Source organism: Aotus nancymaae, unplaced genomic scaffold (assembly GCF_030222135.1).
Source record: "Aotus nancymaae isolate 86718 unplaced genomic scaffold, 86718_ANA_hifiasm-v0.15.2.pri h1tg000040l, whole genome shotgun sequence".
In the NCBI taxonomy this organism is placed as follows: domain Eukaryota; kingdom Metazoa; phylum Chordata; class Mammalia; order Primates; family Aotidae; genus Aotus; species Aotus nancymaae.
In genome coordinates this window covers 67427456-67446747 of record NW_026988454.1, presented here as the reverse complement: position 1 = coordinate 67446747, position 19292 = coordinate 67427456, and the positions used below count along the sequence as shown (strand labels likewise).

At 41.5% G+C, this 19292-nt stretch overlaps 1 long non-coding RNA gene across 1 annotated transcript; it reads left to right on the top strand.

The window, feature by feature from the left end:
• Positions 1-7024: 7024 nt before the first annotated feature.
• Positions 7025-8483, top strand: LOC105711441 (uncharacterized). Its single transcript, XR_001106008.2, has 3 exons — positions 7025-7605; positions 7760-7941; positions 8113-8483. It is a non-coding gene; the product is annotated as an uncharacterized LOC105711441 (long non-coding RNA).
• Positions 8484-19292: the final 10809 nt, after the last annotated feature.

Below are 19292 nucleotides of genomic sequence, written 5' to 3'. Positions count from 1 at the left end.
TAGGCTGAGAGAGGTTAAATAACAAGCCCAAGTCCACACAGGTGTGACCACACCTTGGCGACATTGTAGGTTCATTTCCATATCACCACAATAAAGCAAATATTGCAACAAAACAAGCCACACAACTTTTTTTTTTTGGTTTCTTAGTGCACATAAAAGTTATGCTTACAGTATATTGTAGTCTATTAAGTGTGGAATGGCATTATGTCTAAAAAACAATGTATGTACCTTAAATAAAAAATACTTTAGGCTGGGCATGGTGGATTATGCCTGCAATCCCTGCACTTTGGGAGTCGGAGAAGGGCGGATCACCAGATCAAGAGATCCAGACCCTCCTGGCCAACATGGTGAAACCCTATCTCTACTAAAAATACAAAAATTAGTCGGGCATGGTGGCAGGCGCCTGTAATCCCAGCTGCTGGGGAGAGTGAGGCAGGAGAATTGTTTGAACCTGGGAGGTGAAGGTTGCGATGAGCTGAGATTGCACCACTGCACTCCAGCCTGGTGACATAGCAAGACTCCATCTCGAAAAACAAAAAACAAACTTTTTTTTTTTTTTTTTGAGACAGCATCTCACTCTGTCACTCAGGCTGGAGTGCAGTGGCATGATCTCATCTTACTGCAACCTTCGTTTCCCAGGTTCAAGCAATTCTCCTGCCTCAGCCTCCTAAGTAGCTGGGATTACAAGCGTGTGCCACCATACCCAGCTAATTTTTGTATTGTTAGTAGAGATGGGAGTTCACCATGTTGGCCAGGCTGGTCTCGAACTCCTGACCTCAGATGATCTGCTCATCTCCGCCTCCCAAAGTGCTGGGCTTACAGATGTGAGCCACAGCATCTGGCCAAAAAATACCTTACTAAACATTTTAATGATCACCTGACCCTTCAGTGGGTCATAATCTTTTTGCTAGTGGAGATTCTTGCTTTGATGTTAATGGCTGCTGACTAATCAGGGTAGTGGTTGCTGAAGGTTGGGGTGGCTGTGGTAATCTTTAAAAACTAAGACAACTTACAATTTGCTTTATTCATAGTAAACTTGCTGAAGTGTTCTAATTTGAAAGGTATATGTTTATTATTATACATTGAGTATACAGGTACAGTGAGTTTGTTAATTATGTGGTTAAATATTTTATAATCTTACTGATCTTTTTTTTTCTATCAGTTACTATAAGAGGTGTGTTAAAATCTCTCTCTCAAAAATAAATAAATAAATAAATAAAAGACAACCGCGAAGTTTGCTGCATCAGTGGACTCTTCCGTTCACAAAACATTTTTCTGTAGCATTCTATGTTATTTGACAGCATTTTACTCACAGTAGAACTGCTTTCAAAACTGGAGTCAATCTTCTCAGGCCTTGCCAATACTTTATCAACTAAGTTTATGTAGTATTGTAATTCCTTTGTTGTCATTTAAACAATGTTCACAGCATCTTTTCACCAGGAATAGATTCCATTGCAAGAAGCCACTTTCTTTGCGCATTTATAAGAGGCAAGTCCTTATCTGTTCAAGTATGATCATGAGTTGCAACAATTCAGTCACATTTTTAAGCTACACTTCTAGTTCTCTTACTAGTTCCACCACACCTGCACTTACTTCCTCTACTGAAGTCTTGAACCCCTCAAAGTTATATATGATGGTTGGAATCAACTTTTCCCAAACTCCTGTTAATGTTGGTATTTTGGCCTCCTCCCATGAATTACAAATTTTTTTTTAACACTTTAGGTTTTACTCTTTTATTTTTATTTAAAAAAAAATTTTTTTTTTAAGAGACAGGGTTCCACCATGTTTAGGCTGATCTTGAACTCCTGACCTTGTGATCCGCCTGCCTCAGTCTCCCAATGTACTGGGATTACAGGCATGAGCCACCACACCAGCCGGGGTGGGGGAGGAGGATGGAGTCTTGCTCTATTTCTCAGGCTAGAGTGCAGTAGCACAATCCCAACTCACTGCAGCCTCTGCCTCCTGGGCTTAAATGATTCTCCTGCCTCAGCTTTGAGTAGCTGGGACTGGCACATGCCACCATGACCAGCTAATTTATTTTTTGTAGAGATGGGGTTTCACCATTTTGCCCAGGCTGGTCTCAAACTTCTGTGCTCAAGCGATCCATCCACACTGGCTTCTGAAAGTGCTGGGATTACAGGTGTGAGCCACCATGCCCAGCCCACAAATATTCTTAATGGCTATGACAAACAATGAATCCTTTACAGAAGATTTTCAATTTATACTGCTGAGATCCATCAGAGGAATCACTACCTATGGCAGCTATAGCCTTAAGAAATACAGTTCTTAAATAATAAGACTTGAAAGTCAAAATTAACTGTGTGATCCATGGGCTACAGAATAGATATTGTGTTAGCAAGCATGAAAACATTAATCTTATACATCTTCATCAGAGCTCTTGGGTGGCCAGGTACATTGTCAATGTGCACTAATATTTTTAAATAAATCTTTTTTTTTTCTGAGCAGTAGGTCTCAACATGGGCTGAAACTATTCAGTGAACTCTGTTGTAAATAAATGTGTGGTCATCCAAGCTTTGTTGTTTCATTTATAGAGCACAGGCAGAGTAGATTTAACATAATTCTTAAAGGCCCTAGGATTTTCAGAATGGTCAATGAGCACTGGCTTCCACCTAATGTTAGCTGCATTAACCCCTAATAAGAGAGTCGGCTTGTCATTTAAAGTTTGAAGCCAGGCATTGATTTCTCTCTAGCTATGAAAGTTCTAGATGGCATCTTCTTCCAGTAGAAGGCTACTTTGCCTACACAGAAAATTTATTGTTAAGTATAACTACCTTCATCAACAATCTTAGCTAGATCTTCTGGATAGCTTGCTGCAGCTTCTACATCAGCACTTGCTGCTTCACCTTGTACTTTTATGTTTTGGAGACCACATCTTTCCTTAAATCTCATGAACCAACCTCTGCTAGCTTCAAACTTCTGTTCTGCACCTTCCTCACCTCTCTCACCCTTCACAGAATTAAAGAGAGTTAGGGCTTTGCTCTGGATTAGGCTTTGATTTAAGGGAATATTGTGGCTAATTTGATTTTCTATCCAATCCACTCAAACTTTCTCTGCATCAGTAATAAGGCTGTTCTGGTTTCTTATCATTTGTGTAGTCACAGGAATAACACTTTTAATTTTCTTGGAGAACTTTTCCTTTGCATTCACAGCTTGGCTAATGGTTTGGTGTGGGAGGCTAAGCTTCGGGCCTGCCTTGGCTTTCTACATGCCTTCTTCACGAAGCTTACCATTTCTAGCTTTTCATATAAAGCGAGAGATTTACAACTTTTCACTTGAACACTTTCACTTTTCACCCTACACTTAGAGGCCATTGTAGGGTGTAGCTGACCTAATTTCAACATTGTTGTGTCTCAGGGAATAGGGAGGCCCAAGGACAGGGGGAGTGATGGGGACTGCCAATCAGTAGAGCAGTCAGAACACACACATTTATTGATTACGTTTGCTGACTTATATGAATGTGGTTCATGGAGCCCCAAAACAAGTGCAGCAATAACACCGCAGAGTACTGATCACAGATCACCATAACAGATAAATGGCACCAATAGATGTACTCAGTGCAGAGTTGCCACAAACTTTCTATTGTAAAAAACACAATATGTGTGAAGGAAAATAAAATGAAGTGTGCCCGTAGAATGCTGGAACCAGGAAGTAATTCCAGACTGTGTGCCTAGAGTGTGTATGACTTCTATATTATACTGATAGTGCCGAGAAGGAACAAAGCAGGTATGTGTCAATGTTGAATATATTAAGGACCAGCAAATAGCATACTTCCACAGGCCTTCCTACTGTGCTCAGCTACTAATAGGTCCTCAATAGATATTTATTGGTTAAGTTTAAAAATTTTTTTCCTGTTGAGAAATGATGGGCAGAATGCTGAGCTGTCAGACCCAGATGCTAACAAGGGCTCCTCTATTAACCAACTATGTGGCTTTGGATGAGTAACTTATCTGAGGCTCATTAAAAAAATTAGAATAACAATAACTGCTAGGCCTACTTCCTAGTATTGGACTATGAATGGAGTTCTTCAGAAAAAGTGATTTAAAAAAATGAAAAGTTTTACAGACCCCAAATCTAAGTTCAAAGAGGCCCATGAGACAGGGTGCTACACTTTTGGAAAAAAATAGCTCGACCTCCTAATCATAGACTGTAAACCTAGTTCCACAACCTAGTAAAAGTCTGACTAATAACTCAAGATCTTTCATTTGGTCTTACTTCCCTGAACCTATTTTTCTGACTTTTTAATCTGACGCCATCACCCCTCTACCCAAACTAATCAGTTTTCCTTTACAAAGTCATTTTCAGGAGCTGAGGTGAAAAAAGTGTGCCGCCCAGAGGTTAGACTCTCAGGGGCATTCTGTTCAAAGAACATAGGAAGAAACACATTGTCCTTTTTCTCTTACCTCAGGCCTCGCAGGTCTTTTTCAAAGCAAGAAGCTAAAGTGGATTAAGAGAAAGCTAGAAGTATTGGGGTAGTGGTATTCCCACATCAGGGTGAGGTTATCAGGATATACCTGATTTGTGATTCTAAATCCTTTGATTGGCAATCCTTGATCTAAATTAAGAACAGAGAAAAGTTTATATGATTTAAACTCATGCCGCTTCTTTGTGAAAAGGGAAAATGGGACATGTTGTTAGCCCTAGCATCTTTTTTGAGATGAGGGTTTCACTATATTGCCCAGGCTGGCCTCAAACTCCTGGATTCAAACTATCCTCCTGAGTAGGTGGAATTACAGGTGCATGCTACTGTGCTTGGCTATGGGGTTGTTTTTAATTGTTGGATTGTTTGGGTACCCCTTTTCACTTTATTCATTTTTTGTCCTCTTTGAGGCCTCTTCCAAAAGACTGGAGTTGCAGGTTACATTTATACCTAAAAGACAGATCTTTCTACCTAGGCAAAGAGAAAATACACTAAATTCCATAGAAAGCATGTAATTTGTCCACAGGACACAGAGCTGATCACTGTGGAAGATCCCTCCAATCACACCTTCCATTCTCTCTCCCTCTCTCCCTTGCTCCTGCTCTCTCCATGTGATGTGTCTGCTCCCCCTTCACCTTCCACCACGATGATGAGATTCCTGAGGCCTCCCTCGAAGCTGAGCAGATGCCAGCACCATGCTTCCTGTAAAGACTGAAGAACCGTGAGTCAGCTATACCTCTTGGCTTTATAAATTACCCGGTCTCAGGTATTTCTTCATAGCAATGCAAGAACAATACCTTATTATTTTCCCATTCATCCAACCCACTGGAAATTAAGCTTCCTGAGGTCAGAGGCCTTGCAGTGCTTAGGACACAGTGAGCACTCGACAGTCACTTGTTAAATGAAAGAACCAATACTTTACTGTGCGCTGCTGTGTGCCTGGTATCGCTCTAGGAGCTGAGAGTAGAGAGGTAAGGACTACACTGCGCTTCCTTTGGAGAGAGACACTGGAGAACTAAAACCGACCCAGGCGCTAAGCGATCTGCCTAATAGAGGGAACGCCGGCTGAGACCAGCGCAAGGCGGGCACTGGGTGGCGTGCGCGACTGCAAAGTCTGGCCTGCCCAGGTTCTGCTCCTCGGGCTCCCGGTGCGCGAGCCGACCTGCAGAGCCAGCAAAAGACCCGAGAGGGGCTTGAATGCCAGATGATTCCTCCCTGAGGATGCGCCCCGGGCGTTCTGCCCTGGCTCCCAGCCGCCTCCCGCTGCTCCGGGGTTCGGCCTCACACACCTGTCGACCGCGTCGGCCCAGCTGTGGCCCAGGCCCGTGGGACTCTGGGGAGCAATGCTCCGCCTGCTCCAGGCTGGGGACCAGAAACGCAGCGGGGCCTCAAATAGAAACAAAATTCTTCCCCTCGGGGTCACTGCTTCCGCACAACCTTACCCAGCCCGCTCTGTTCATGGGGTTGGAAGCCGGGGGGAGTGCACAGAGGGCAGCTTCAAAAGCCGAGGCTGCGCTGCTGGGCGGTGGGCGTCTTCCCTCGCGTGCCGGCGCCGGGTGACGGAAGGGCCTCCGCAGGCTACTTTCTTCTCGGTCGGCCGGTGCAGGGTCGAATCGCAGCTGTGAGGCTTCCTCTCCAAGCCTCGGGTTGAACTGGATGGAGACAGAAGAGCCGGTGGTGCCCAGAGGCCAGTCTCACAGGGTGGGGACGGGTGGGGTAGGATCAGAAAAAGCTTGAAATTCCTCTCGTACCTTAAACCTAAACAGCTGCGAGAGCCCCAGAGGAGGAAGCGCGGCTGCGGCAGAGGGGCGGGGCGGGGAGGAGCAGCCCCAGTAGCAACAGCAGCCAGCCCTGGGTGTCCTCTCCCAGCGGTGCCCATGGTCAGCCTTTGCCAGCCTGTCCGTCCTCGGACGCCTGGGGAACGTACACACACCCTTTTGCTTAAGCAAGGCGCTCTGAAGCCAAATTACGTCTGCCCGGCATCCCCAAATACGGACGGCCCTACCAAGGCTGCTGGCAAATTCAGGGGTGGGGGTGTCGGGGGGAACTAACAGAGAGAGTTAATCTCCCGAGAGGAATATACATCAGTACTCTCCTGTCACTTGCATTTTATTTGATGGTAATGTAGACTTCACCAGATATTTCAACTGACAATTTCAACATTTTCACCTACAGAGTTTCCTGGAAGAAAAAAGATACCCTTCTTAATAAACATGTTTTCCTGTTTGTGCTTCATAATATTGTCCACTATAGACACAGGAAACCAATCAATTGTTCACAATCACAGTCATCATTTTTTGGTGCTTTTTCTTAGGATCTGAATGTTTATAGTGACTACAGGTTAAGCTATAATCGTAACTCTTTGACTAAATAGAATTGATTTTACATATTCAAACCTTTTTAAACAAAAGTAATAGGGCACGATGGCATTCGCAGCTGTCAGGAGGCTGAGGCAGGAGGATGGCTTGAGCCAAGGAGTTTGAGTCCCGCCTGGACAACATCGGGAGAACTTGTCTTAAAAAAAAAAAAAAAAAAAAAAAAAAAAAAAGGGCCGGGCGCGGTGGCTCACGCCTGTAATCCCAGCACTTTGGGAGGCCGAGGCGGGTGGATCACGAGGTCAAGAGATCGAGACCATCCTGGTCAACATGGTGAAACCCCGTCTCTACTAAAAAATACAAAAAATTAGCTGGGCATGGTGGCGCGTGCCTGTAATCCCAGCTACTCAGGAGGCTGAGGCAGGAGAATTGCCTGAACCCAGGAGGCGGAGGTTGCGGTGAGCCGAGATCGCGCCATGGTAACAAGAGTGAAAACTCCGTCTCAAAAAAAAAAAAGGTAAACAGTAAGCACGAGAAAAATAATCCTTCCAGTCTTCCTAGTCTTCCTCAGGGCAGTGACTGACGTCCCTCAAACCCTTGACTTTGGTACATCAAAGAATCAAAACCTAGGCCTGACTCTGGCATGGAGCCTGGAACAATGCAAGTAAATTAAACATCCTTTTCCTGTGTATGACCGATCGTGCTTTTCTTTGCCATGGTCACCAGGGTCTCCAGATCTTTTGAAAACTATGTACCTTGCAGTGCTCCTGAAAACACTGGAGAAGTTCATATTTGAGAGGCCTAGGAGGGGCTAGGATGTTGCTAGTCAAGCACCAGCAGAGCTGCCGCACGGTAAGTACTCACTGAGTGTTCATGGAAAGCGTGAATGAGGCTCATACCGAGATCCGCTAACTCTTACAGACTAATGTGAGCGCCAGCATCTCTTTTATTACTATTGATGTCATTGTCGTCAGTAAAAAAGCATTTAATGAAATTATTTTAAAAGGCTTCTTGCCTAGGGAGTCCAATTCCAGCCTGGCACATTCACAGCAGGCACCTGCCTTCCTTCCCCTCCCCGCCTTCGTCCCGCTGTGGGAGCTTCGGGACCCTAAGGCCGGCTCACTGAGCGGTGCCCCCGGCAAGTTAGCGGCGCTCCCCGAGGAGTGTGAGGCGGATAAGAGGCACCAGGTAGGCAACAGATAGGGTGCAGGGTGCGAGTGCGGGGCGGTGGTGCCCGGCGGGGGAGGGGTGCCCACGGACGCAGCCGCCTAGCTCTGCCCGCTGTCCGGAGGCAGCTGAGGGCGCCCGCCGGGAGGCGCGTGGCCACTTGCCCTTCAGCTCGCGGTTCTGTCTCCGCAGGCTGTTTTCTAGGATTTGACATCCCAGGGCCAAGGCGAGAGAAGCCGATCCCTAAGAGGGCATAAGCTCGGCCTGAGACAATGGGGTAGACACAGCAGGGAAGAGGCGACTTTCCAGCGCAGAAACGGGGCCTCCGCGGGGCTCCGGGATTGAGGAGACCCGAGCTAGCCTTTCCTTTCCGTCCTCGTAGGAAAACAGCCTGACCGGCTTGCACTTCCAGCCCCAAGATCTGAGAGGGACCCCGGCGCTACGTCCTTACCATTCCCATCCCTCCACCCCAGAGGAAGCCAGGGCTCTCTTCCTTCCCTGGGCGCCCCGCACACAGGCAGAGGCCGGGCCTTGAGTTTTCTGCACTTGAGCTCGGTAGTCTGGTGGAGTCCGTCTTCCCGCTCCCGGGAAAGCAGCGTGGCGTCGCCCCAGCCCCCAGTCCCCAGCCCCCAGGGATTGGGACATCAGTCATCGGCTGCAAGGCACTGGCCTAGGCTGGGCCCGCAGAGATCCGCAACGCTCTTCTGTCCGTGCTTCCTCAGCGTCTGCATTTTCGCAGATGCCTGAGGTCAGACAATTTTATAAGGGGGCTCAAGAACCAAATGGGGAAACTGATGGAGTCTCACAACTTTATTCCTTTCCCACGTCTGTGTTTATATATCTAAAGGTGCTTTCTGAACTTCAGCAACACTTTGATGGAATGAAGTAGAATCTTATGCCCTGAGCAATAATTTCTTGTCGGTGATGACGCATTTATTCACTGGAAAATCTAATTGTATTGCTCCAGAGAGAGAAATCTTTTTGAGATTCTAGCGTTCATTGTAACCTTTCCTGTATCGAGAATGTAGAATCGATTGTTTGCATTTATTTTCAGAAAAGGGGATAGAGTTGTAATGTTCTTACAAGTTTCTAACCAGTTTTAAAAAGACCAAACAATACTTAAAGGTAAATTGTAAGCATAGGAGGCAAAACATTAGTTAGAAAAATTAGTCAAAACATCTTCTCATTTCAATTCCCAATGTGCAAGAGAAAGAAGCAAAGCAAAATACCCACATCTTGCATTTAGGTTACAGGAAGTGTTGCCTAATTATTCAAATAAACACCTAACATTTCTTTGTTCTCTGATGTTCGTGTTGGTTTCTGTCCTCAGGTTTGTTTCCTCACATTTGATTGCTGCTTTTCTAAGAATCTCATTCTCATAAAACATCCAAAGACAAAAATAATCGAGACTGTTTTCTTTTAGACACCCCTTTTAAGATGGAAGAAAACCGTTCCCAGGAACCTCTAAAACACTTGCTCTCACTTTTTTTTGCCAGAATTGTTTCACATGCCCATTCCTAAATCAGTCACAAATGAGGGTAAAGGAACTACCGCGACTGACTTAAATTAATCCAGATTCCAGATTCACCTCTTGGACTTTGGAGGGACTTTGCCTTCCCTAAAGCATTTGACCACTTTATACACAAACTCAGGGTTCTGTTAGAAAAAACACATGGGGACGGTGGTTGTTGGTTGATATCTTAATATCTCTCATACTTGTGCTCAATCACAATCCCCAGCTTGTTGGCTATCTCTTGTCTAAATAGTTTACCTTCTTACATTCCTAGACCACTGATTATTTGAATCAAGGCAGTCCCCCACACCATTTTTCTCTGTTGTATTTAATTATATTCATTCAGAGGAGGTCTATCTATCTATTATTTGTCATTGAATAACTAATTGGTTATTAAAACTTGGTGACATAAAACAACAATGTATCTGTTCACCATTCAGCAATTTGGGTTGGGTTTACCTGGATGGATCTTTTCTTGGTCTCACCTACGCTCACTAACTGGCTATAATCATTTGGTGGCGATCTGGGGGCTGGGCCTCACACTCTGTGTCGTCTTTTAAGAAGACTGGATCCAGCTTCTTCATATGGCAATCAATAGCATATTAAAAGGGCATGACACAATGTACAAGTACTGAAACTTCTGCTTGTATCACATTTGCTGATGTCTCATTGACCAGACAAAGTCATATGGCAAAGCCTAGAATCATTGTGAAAGGAGATTATACAAGAACGTGAATACCAGGAGATTTGATTCACTGGGGATTATGTAATAGTTTACTACAGGAAATTAACCCCTGAAGAGAGGTAAAAACAGTTACTGGAAAAATTGTGTGAAAATCAAAAGAGTCATTCTTTTTGGGAATATTACACAACTTCTGTAAGCTGTGACCGAGTGAAATGTAAAAATGAGAGGTATCAATTCTATAGAATAAAACTTTTGCTATGCATAATTTATGATATATTTTTAAAATTAATAACAAGTAATTAAAACCTAATTCATGTATGCTATGAGGGCAACAGAATTAGGTAAAGGAAAAAGATGAAACATCTTTCTAGGTATTTTTCATATTCAGAAGCAACTGGGTCCTGTCCTGACTTATTCTCTGTCAATGGTTTTATTTTACCCAGCATCATTGTGTTATAAAGAACAAAGTTAAGTTGTTGTTAAAACAAGAACCAGAAAATTGCCTTCAACTTGTCAACTCCATTAATTACTCAGCAACATAGTCTAAAAAACATGTCCTTTCCTTTCTGGTCTAATGATGAAAGAGTAAGTAGCTTCTGATTGCTGCTCTGTGTCAAGCTCCACTTTTTGAGGCGAGTAGGCACTGAAATGTCTGTCATGTTATCATAGAAGAGAAAGACTTTTGCTGAATTATGTTTTTTCTTATCAAATATTTAATCCAGATGAGTCCTGAAGAATTCACCCCCGCCATGTTTTCAGTTATACTAATCAGCAAATCATTCCATCTTTATCTGTTGCCCAAGTATAGAAAATTCTTTCTATTAGCTTCTCACTTCCTCCCTACTTTTCCTTTTTTCTCTCCCACCCCTTTATCATCTATTGCTCTCTACTGAATTCTTTCTTATTATTTATTTATATCAAATCATCTCAACTCTCACATAACTCAAGATAAAGCAGCTTAAACTTTTTAAAGTCCTCTGTATCACCATCAGTGATAAAATTAAGAACCATATAAGGATAGCCTTTGGTTGACCTTGGAAACATGTATGGATATCTCTTTCATGTTCAGTGATGAGAACCTACTTTTTCTCCCTACACTTGCCATATTTTTGCATTTGTTACTTTTCCCTTGGAAGCCTAAAATATACCACACAGCTGGTTTAAGATTAGGAATGAATAAATTTATCAATTCTTACTAAGATAGATGCTATGTGAATAGTTTAATACCCTTCATTAAACATCTACTAAAATATAATTAAATGTTGGGGTTGAAAATATCTGGAATTTAGACCACAGACCATGCTATTGGTTTGGCTGTGTTCCCTAAAGTTATGGGTTGGAAAGTTAATCCTCAATACAACAGTTCTGAGAGATGGGGCCTAATGAGATGTCACAAGGGCTCTGTTCTCATAAATGGATTAATGTTATCTTTATCCTGAGAATGGCTTAGTTATTGGGAGAAGGACTTATTGTAAAAGTGAGTTCTGTTCCTTCTGTCTTTTTTGCTCCCTCGAGAGCTCCTTCTTGTCCGTTCACCTTCTGCCATAGGTTGAAACAGCCAGAAGGCCCTTGCCAGATGGCAGTGCCATGCTCTTGGACTTTCCAGCCTCCAGAACTGTAAGAAATAAATCTCCTTTCTTTGTAAATTATTCAGTTGGTGGTATTCTTTTATAGCAACACAAAATGAATCAAGACAGACTGCAAATTCATAAATGCACAGCAATGATGCCCTGGATTCAAAGGATGTCTTTATTTTTAAACATTAGATAGCAATTTTCAGAAGAATAGTTTCTATGTTAATGACTTAAACATTTGTTTTTATTCTCCAAATATTTTTGGTAAAATAAAATCAATAGCATCATATTTTAAAAGGTTTATTTATATATAAACCTCTCACATATAAAAATGAATACAAATTACAAGGAACTCTAAAAAGTTAATTCATTGATAACACACACAAAACCAACCCCCAAAAGGAAACAAACCAACACCTTCCATATGTTAGTAGTACCACTTCGGGATTGCTATCAGCCTTGAGTGAAGGGACTTTCTTCCTCCCCCTGCCAAGTAGTGATTTAGACATCAGAGTTTATTTTCACCTAAAAGAAGTCTAGTCATAGGTAACCCAGGGTTGGTGTGGTGGTTCCATTAAGTCGTCTGGGATCTTGTTTCCTTCTATCTTTCTGTTTGCCATCCTCAGTACATGGCTTCTATACACAGGTTCATTTCATGGACCAAGATGGCTTCTGCGGCCCCAGCCATCATGTCTGCATTTCAAGCACATGGAAAGTCAAAAGGGGGCTGAGTTGTCTCCTTAGTCTTAAAAGACAGTTCTTTATACATCTTATTGACCAGAACTTACATAGCCACATAGAAGCTGTGACAGTCTTTGTACCAGACGGCAATGCAACTAGCAGTGATATAATTCAATCAGGGTTCTCTTAGAAGATGGAAAAAATGAATACTTGGGAAGCTAATAGAAGACTTTGTTACAGTGACTAAGGTAATGTAGTGAAGTTGTATCATGCTTATGAAAACCTTTCAACTATGACTGGGAATATCCTACCTTCTGGCTCTATCCTTTCCCTATTTATAAATCAGATGCTCATTTTCTCAGCTTTCTTATTGCATATAGGACATAGCAATATGGCTTAGATTCTAAGTCAGAAACTACCACCCAAGACTTTGGTTTAGAAATAAGTAATGTGAAAAAGCAAATGCCTGTGTGGAATCCCTTTTTGTGAGGTCAACAGCAGAGTATCAAACTTCTTGAGGCAGTAGAGGTGGAGAGCCATTCTCAGAGGTAGCCATGCAATTTGTTGGGTCTGTGTTCTGTGCCATGGCTGTGGTATCTTCAGCTGAACCATCTTATGGTTTAATTTGGGTTTTCTTGGGGGAGTAGCCTTGAAACCAGTATTTCTTACATTTTCATAGAATTAGAACCACCTCTTATTTTTTTCTGCTTCAACTATTCACAGAGGGTTTTTGGTATTTGTACCTGTATCAGTTTGCTAGAGCTGCCTTAACCAAGTACCACCAAACAGGGTGGCTTAAATAAAAAAAAATATTGTCTCACAGTTCTGGAGGCCAGAAGTTCAAAATCAAGGTTTTGATAAGATTAATTTCTTCTGAGGGCTGTGAGGGAAAGATCTATATTCTAGACCTCTCTGTTTGCTTATGGGTGGTTGTCTTCATGTTCACCTGACATTCTCCCTATATGCATGTCTGAGTCCAAATGCCTCTTCGTATGGAAACACCAGTTATATTAGATTAGGAATCACCCTAATAACTTAATTTTAATTTAGTTATCTTGTTAAGACCCTATCTCCAAATAAGGTCACATTCTGAGTGAGGTACTGGTGGGTAGGACTTCAACATATGAATTTTGGGAGGACACAGGTCAACATTACCTCAGAACCCTCACTGATCCAGGTATGTCTTAGGATATTAAGTTAGGAGCACAGTATCCCCAAACTCAGGGATAATAATGAAGACTCTTCTCCTTTATGCTATCTTCCAAACATGACTTTGAGGCTCAAAGGTCAAGAATGAATGTGGAAAAACTTCACTGATTTTTTAACGAGGGTATGTATACAAATAAAATGAATTCAGACCATTATAATTGACTTAAGTGCAGACCACATTTGGTGGTTCCTATTCCAAATGAGAAGAAGTGAAAGAGTTTTATTTAATGCCACAGATGTACCTTTTTTTTTTTTTTAAATTGTGAAGCCTGTGGATTTCTTAGGTCTAGCAGAGTACCACTGTAGCTGTGAAGATTCCAGGCAGCTATTTAGATTGCAGACCGTGCAACTCAGCACATTCTCTCTAGCCCATCTCTGGTATAGCTTCTTAAAAGATTACAGAAGCAAAGAACCTGTTTTTGCTTTTGGTTTTTCCTCTCAGATTTGAGAGAATGTGCACACACCCACTGCCTGCCTCACATCTCTTCTCCCCTACTGGAAATCTTATTTTTGAATAATATTTTATTTTGAAAAGTTCCAACACATACAAAAGTAGACAGAATATTGTAATGAATGCATATGTACTCATCAGTCACAAAATTGGGCAATTATCAACTTGTGGCCAATTTTGTTTCATCTATACCCAGTGGTTCTCAATGGAGGATGATTTTTGTCCCTCAGGGACATCTGGCAATGTCTGGAACCACAATGGGGGAGGGATATTACTGGCTTCTTGTGGGTAGAGACAAGGATGCTGCTAAATATCATAACTTTACTGGACGGCCCCTTCAACAAAGTCCAAAATGTCAATAGTGCTTAAGTTGAAAAATCCTGATCTATACTTCTACTCATTGCTCTCTCACCTTAGAATCATGTAAAGCAAATCCTAGACCTAGTATTTCTTCCGTGAATATTTTTCAGCATGTATCTGAAAAATAGGGATTTAAAAAACATAACCATACTAAAATTATTTCATTTAAAATTAACATTAATTCCTAATATCATTAAATATCTACTCAGTGTTCTAGAGATATCAGGGAGGAATGTGAAATAACCTAGTCTTAAAAACCACACATCGTCACTTCTGCCATATTCTCTTTGTAACAAGCAAGTGATTAAATTTTGCTCACGCTTAAGTTTCCGCTTTTTGAGGCGTGAATTGTTAGAGAATCTGTGGACATATTTTTAAACCATCACACTCTTTAAATCTCTTTAAGTGTATTGGTTCCTCCTCCCTCTCCCTTTTGCCTTGTAACTTATTTGTTAAAAATAAAAATGATTTGTCCAGTAGAGGGTCCCACAGCCTGTTTTTGTTTTGTTTTGTTTTTGCTGATTGGATCCTGTGGATTTGTTTATTATGTTCATCTGTCCTTTCTATTTTCTATTATCAGAACAATCAGATTCAGGTTTGATTTTGTTTATTTGCTTGCTTGCTTGTTTTGGCAAGATTATTTCACAGGCGGTGTCGCCTAGTTCCATTCAGAAGCACATAATATGTAGTTGTCTTGCTTTTTGTGCTGCTGGCCATCATTGATGATCATTGCCTGGATTCATTATTTCACTAAGGGTTGCAAAACAATAATGCTTGAATTCTCAAACTCTTTATTCATTTATGAGATAGAATACATCTATAAAAAAGGCTTCCCTTCATCAATTATTTGTTGCACTGAGCTATGAATGACTGTATCTTATCTGACTGCCCAAGTAGCCTCTGGTGCCAGAAGTCCTGCTCCATTTAATTTATCATATATAATTCCTAGCCTAACAGTGCAATACATTATCATGGGGCTCAGTAAATGGTAAGCATAGTATCATTATAAGAATATTAATAAGTAACATTTCTGAGTATATCCTATGTCTTGAGTGCTCTGCTGAGCACTTGTGAAGTAGGTCTTTTTATTACTCATATTTTACAGATGAAGAAACTGGAGAATAGAAAGGTTACCCTTGCTCAAGTTTGCATAGCTAAGTGTCAGATGCAGGATCTGAATGTAGACACTCTGACTGCAGAGCCCACTCTCTCAGATACTAGGACATCCCGTGATAACTTAATCATTTGCATAGAGAAGAACAGACCTGTGATATCAATTAAACCCCTTAATGCAGTGAGGTCAAGTATAAATGGCCTGGACTTTAAAAGAAAGATGTGAGAGGAATTCTGTCTCCATCATTTACTGTGTGACCCCAACAAGCTTCTTAACCTCTCTAAGCTTTCCTCATGGGTAAAAGAGAGATAACAAATTCTACCTCATAGTATTGTTATGATCATTCAGCCTAATAGCCTGTTATGTGTTGGGCATTTAAAAAGTTATAAAAAATGTGTGTGCTCAATAATTAAAAGACAACCCAATTAAAACATGGGCAAAGGACCTACATAGACATTTCTCTAAAAAGGATATATGAATGGCAAAAAGCACACGAAAGTATGCCCGAGCATTATTCATTTAGTCATTAGGGAAATGCAAATCAAAACTACAGTGAGACATCACTTCATCCCTACTAGGATGGCTATAATTAAAAAGACAGATAATAAGTGTTGGCAAGGATGTGGAGAAACTGAAGACTTGTACACTCCTAGTGGGAATGTGGAATGGTGTAGTTGCTTTGGAAGACAGTTTGACAGTCCCCCCAAAATTAAACATAGTTATTATATGGCCAAGTGATTCTACTCCTAGGTATATATCCAAAAGAAATAAAAACAGCCAGGTGAAGTGGCTCACATCTGTAATCCCAGCACTTTGGGAGGCTGAGGCGGGTGGATCACAAGAGGTGAGGAGTTCGAGATCAGCCTGGCCAACATGGTGAAATGCTGTTTCTATCGAAAATACAAAAATTAGCTGGGCATGGTGGCACACACCTGTAATCCCAGATATCCCAGCTATTTGGGAGGCTGAGGCAGGAGAATCACTTAAACCCGGAGATGGAGGTTGTTGGTGAGCCGGGATTGTGCCATTACACTCCAGCCTGGGCAACAGAGCAAGATTCCATCTCAATAAAATAAAATAAAATAAAACACACACACACACACACACACACACACACACACGTATACCAATGTTCAAAATAGCATTACTCATAATAGCAAAGGAGTGGAAACAACCCAAAGGCCTATTAACTAACAAATGGATAAATAAAATTTGATATATCTCTACAATGGAATATTATTCATCAATAAAAAGAAATGAACTCTGATACATAGATGAACCCTGAAAACATGCTAAGTAAAAAATCACAAAATACCACATGTTGTATGATTCTATTTAGATAAAATGTCCAGATAAGCAAATATTTAGAGACTGAAAAACATTGGTGGTTGCCTAGAACTGGATAGACTGGGGATGACTGGGGAGTGGAGCTAATGGGTACGAGCTTTCTTTGAGTGAGGGAGATGAAAAATGTTCCAAAATTAGATTGTGGTGATGGTTGTATAACCCTGTGAACTGTGACTACACTAAAAACACTGTACACTTTAAACGGGTGAATTTTATGGCTTGTGAATCTCAATAAAACTATTTTAAAAAATATCTTTATGTGTATGTACATAAAATTTACCTTTGTAAACTTAACAAAATTTTAGATTGTGATTATGTGTTGGAAAGGTTATCTGAATGTTTATCCTACTGTAGAATGAAGGATATATAAAATTCAAATATACTTTTGGGAAATTGAAATGTATCCTCATTTGTCCATGCATATAAATAACATGAGTGTGGATAACACGAGTTATAGCATTGCATCAAACACATAATTAGTGGTAATAGTAGAAGAGCACACAGATCCTAATACTGAACTTTCTAATTGCTGTTCGAAGTTGCTGGTTATAAACCTAAATTTGGCTTGAAGTTGTGAAATAAGCTGGAAATTTGTATTGTTTTGTTTCTTTTGCTATCATGATGACCACTGGATGAACTCGAACTGCTCACAGGTTGTCCCGGGGAGTACCAAGATGTCTGCCAGGCCGGCTTCCTCTGATATGCACTACTTTCCAAAAAGTTTAAAACTGGATTTGGGGCTAAAGGAAAATCCTATGCCTCCTGAACACAAATTCACAAGTTCTTTCTTTATGAGGTGGGCTAGCCTGGGGGAGAAGGAAGTTTTTAGAAACTGAAAAAGAAGAAAATATTCCACTCCTGGCTTGACATGGTTGGATGGGGGGAGCTTGTCACTCTGTCACATGGTCATCCCTTCTACCCAGAATCTCCTTTGTAGTTGGAGAACACAGCTTCTCACCATGGCTAAGCCTGTGGTTAGCAGGTGTTTCTAGAGTGAGTTTGGGAGCCTAATTTTGAATAGGAATTGATTACAAAAATTGCTGGCTGTCATCTCTTCTTCACATTCCCACATTGCTATTCCTTTAATTTCTTCCCTCTTTTCCCTTTGCCCCTATATAGATTTTAAAAATGTAATATCAAGAATAACTTACTATTAATTTTTTTTTTGTAGACACAGGGTCTGATTATGTTGCCCAGGCTGGTCTCAAACTTTCAAGCAATCCCCCAGGCTCAGCATTCCAGAATGTTGGGATTATAGGTGAGAGCCACCACATCCAGCAAGAATAACTTTTAATTGAAAATATATTCTTATTTTTCAAATCCAAAATGATACCAAAAGGAATATAGTGAGAATTCTTTCTCCTATCCTGAGCTTAGACAACCAGAGTCTCCCACTCTTCCTAGGAACTGATGTTTGCAGATGAATTAAAAAAAAAAAAAAAAAACCAGACAAGAACATCCAGATAATTTCAGAAGTGTCTGCTTTCCTCCTCATTCTTTTGTTTAGTGTTCATTGGTCCTTTCTGGCTTCTCTGCTCCTTAAGGGCTAAAAGAGGCGGTCACTGCTCTCTGCTTAGACAACTGTCCCAGCCTCAGTTACATGTTGATTTTCAAGTTTTAAAGGTCCTTGTGGGCCAGGCGCCTTGGTTCACGCCTGTAATCCCAGCACTTTGGAAAGCTGAGGTGGGAGGATCATTTGAGCCCAGAAGTTCGAGACCAGCCTGGCTGGAATCTCAAAAAAAAAAAAAAAAAGCCGAGTGTGGTGGCTCACACCTATAGTCCCAGCTACTACTCTGGAGGCTGAGATGGGAGGATTACTTTAGCCCAGATGGTCGAGGCTGCAGTGAACCATGATGGAGGCCCCAGTGAGCCATGATTACTCCACTGCCCTCCAGCCTGGGTGACAGAGCAGGGGATTGGAGGAGGCTTTGTCACTTCAGCTCAGAAACTCAGCAGCCACTTCCAGGTGGAGATTTACCACACCATATACCTATACATAGTCTGAATTATATAAATACGTATTCTGCTTGTGTTTAACATAGCGTGTGTATACTTTACACACACACATTCATATGTCAGAAAATACTTTTGTTGATTTATTTGGGTGTGAAGTCTTCAACATACCAAAAAAAAAAAAAAAAAAGATATTTTTGTTTCTTTTGTGACTTTTCCTTTCTCTAATTCGAGTACCAAATTGTTCTTATTATTGCTCCAAGAGAGGATATGTTATTTAGGGTGAGTGTGAAAGGACAGAGATAAAAAGAAATGAATCCAGGCTCTTCAAGGAAAAGAAAAAAAAGTGGGGGGAAACGGTCTGGGAATCTCAACATCTTTATTTCGCCTTTTAACTCTCCGCCTTTCTGATTAAAGAGTTCAGACCTGCTCCCCCGCCCGCGTTCAATTATTCCCCAGCATCTTTTCTCAGAAGCTGTCAACAC